The following is a 3,081-nucleotide window of genomic DNA, read 5'->3' as shown; positions in this document are numbered from 1 at the left end:
TTGAGATATATTCACATACCACGCAGTCATACAAAACAAATCGTACTTTCGATTGTTCACAGTACCATTACATAGTTGTACATTCATCACCTAAATCAATCCCTGACACCTTCATTAGCACACACACAAAAATAACAAGAATAATAATTAGAGTGAAAAAGAGCAATTGAAGTAAAAAAGAACACTGGGTACCTTTGTCTGTTTGTTTCCTTCCCCTATTTTTCTACTCATCCATCCATAAACTAGACAAAGTGGAGTGTGGTCCTTATCGCTTTCCCAATCCCATTGTCACCCCTCATAAGCTACATTTTTATACAACTGTCTTCGAGATTCACGGGTTCTGGGTTGTAGTTTGATAGTTTCAGGTATCCACCACCAGCTACCCCAATTCTTTAGAACCTAAAAAGGGTTGTCTAAAGTGTGCCTAAGAGTGCCCACCAGAGTGACCTCTTGGCTCCTTTTGGAATCTCTCTGTTACTGAAGCTTATTTCATTTCCTTTCACATCCCCTTTTTGGTCAAGAAGATGTTCTCCGTCCCACGATGCCAGGTCTACATTCCTCCCCAGGAGTCATAGTCCACGTTGCCAGGGAGATTCACTCCCTTGGGTGTCTGATCTCACGTAGTGGGGAGGGCAGTGATTTCACGTTTCAAGTTGGCTTAGGTAGAGAGAGAGGGCCACATCTGGGCAACAAAGAGGCATTCGGGAGGAGGCTCTTAGGCACAATTACAGGGAGGCCTAGCCTCTGCTTTGCAGCAACAGAAGAGTGACTCACTTTTAAAGAATAGAACCAAAGTGGTTCAGCATGCAACTGGAACACTCAAGCAGCCTAAGGAAGAGGTCTATGTGGTGCAAAATTAAGATTTCCTGTCAACAGCCAGCAAGAAACTGAGGCCTTCTGCTAAAAGCCAGTCAAGACTTCAGATGACTTCAGCTCCAGGCAGTCTTGACTATATGCTTGAGAGATCCTGAGCCAGAATCGCCCAAGTTGATCCTGAATTTCTGACCAACATAAACTGTGAGATCCAAATGTTTGTTCTTTTGAGCCATTAAGTTTTGGGGTAATTTGTTATGCAGCAATAGATAATTAATATATCTGACTACCAGATTAAATAGTGAATTGGTGGTTATGAGAAATACCAACTTCAGTTAATTAAATGCCTGATAGCACAGTTTTTATGACGCTTCATTTTTTACTTTTTTGGTGTTCTCCAAATTAGGTGAATTAAATGCATTCTTGATAGAATATCTGTTTTGGAATGGATTTCAAATACCCACCTCTATGATTTACAAAATGGGAAATGAGGGGTTGGAGAGATAGACTGTTAACCCAAGACCGAGTTTCATTTAAATTCTATATATCCTGATTAACAATTCAGTGCTTTGTTTTTCATTATGCTGTTCAAGAAATGGTGCAGACAACTATATGATGGTACTGTGAACGGATGATTGTATGATATGTGAATATAACTCATACAGATATATTTCTCAAAAGAAATGGTGCAGAAATTTGAAATATTATGTTTTTATAATTACAATATCTGCTAGATTAAAAAAGTAGACATCAGTGATAGCTATGTACAGAAAAATCTGCATTTCTATTACATATGGCAGAAAGTTAATTTTTCAATTGTATAGTCTAGTATGGGTTCCTCTTTGATTCATCCATGGGCAGAACTTAGATATAATTTGTAATACCTTTTTTCTCTGTTTAAAATTTTCTGAAACAGCCAAAGTATATTTATGTACCTCTTTACCAGTGATCCCTGTCTCAGCAAATTGTATTTTTATCCATGTAGTTGTTCAAGCCAGAAATCTGGGAGTCATCATTGTCATTTTCTTCTCCTCATTCTGACATCTAATCAATAATGAAATTTTGTTCATCAGGAGGATTAAGTATTTTTTCAGATTACTGTCAGAGTTTCTAAATAGGTCTCCCTGCTTCCAAGCATGTCCTCCTTCTAAGCTATTCTCCAAACTGCAACCAGGATATTATTTCTAAAATGTAAATCTGATGATATTCTAAACCCCCCCCCCCCAATAACTTACACTATCATTAGAATAAAGTCCAAAATCTTAACCATGGACAATGCTGACTTGCACAAGCTGTCTCTATTTCTCTAACTTAACTTTCCAGCTATTTTCCCTCAAGTTTTCAGCTCGAGCTGAACTGGATTTCTTTCTCTTGCCTCACAACCTTTACATATGATTTTGACTATGACTTCATTCTCCTAGCTAACTACTACTGTTCTTCAAACTAAGCTCATTTTTTGAGGGAAGTATTCCCTGATCCCCAAGTCTCTTTAGCTTGCATGTTAGATGTCTCATGGTACACTTTACTTCTTGACACTCTTCATACTTGTAATTTCTTGTCCATTGTTAACTTCCCCATAAAGGCAATATTGACCTTGTTTGCCACTATGTCCCTGTGGTGGTTTGGAGCTGAATGTACCCAGAAAAACATGCTCTTATATCGAATCCATTCCTGTTTAAGTATGAACCCATTGTAAGTAGAACCTTTCGAAGAGGTTACTTCAGTTAAGGTGTGGCCAGCCCAATCAGGATGGGTCTTAATCCAATTACTGGAGTCCCTTATAAGCAGAAATGAAGCTCAGACAGAGAGGGGGAGGAAAAAAAAAAAGCAACAGAGGGAGCAGCTAGAAGCTGAAACCAATGTGACCCAGAAGAGAAGGGAGTGGCCAGAAGAGGTCACAGGCAGCTTTGTCATGCAACAGAGGAGCCACAAGTCACAGGCAGCTAGTCCCAGAACTCTGATTTTTGGGATGAAAGCATCACCCTGATGACTCCTTGATTTGGACTTTCTTTTAACCTCAAAACTGTGAGTTAATAAATTCCCATTGCTTAAGCCAATCCCATTTGCTTGAGCAGCCTAGGAAACAAAAACAGTCCCACAACACTTAGTATTGACTGCTATATAGTAGGCATTCAAATATTAGTGGAAAGCATGAGTAAACACATACACACAAGACCAACAAATTTAAACAGAACACACACACACAAAGAATGGAGTTTACATATATTTAATTTTTCTTGATGTTAGCTTTTGATTTTAACATGGCTT

This window comes from Choloepus didactylus, chromosome 1 (assembly GCF_015220235.1).
Source record: "Choloepus didactylus isolate mChoDid1 chromosome 1, mChoDid1.pri, whole genome shotgun sequence".
Lineage (NCBI taxonomy): Eukaryota > Metazoa > Chordata > Mammalia > Pilosa > Megalonychidae > Choloepus > Choloepus didactylus.
This window is presented reverse-complemented; position numbering follows the sequence as displayed.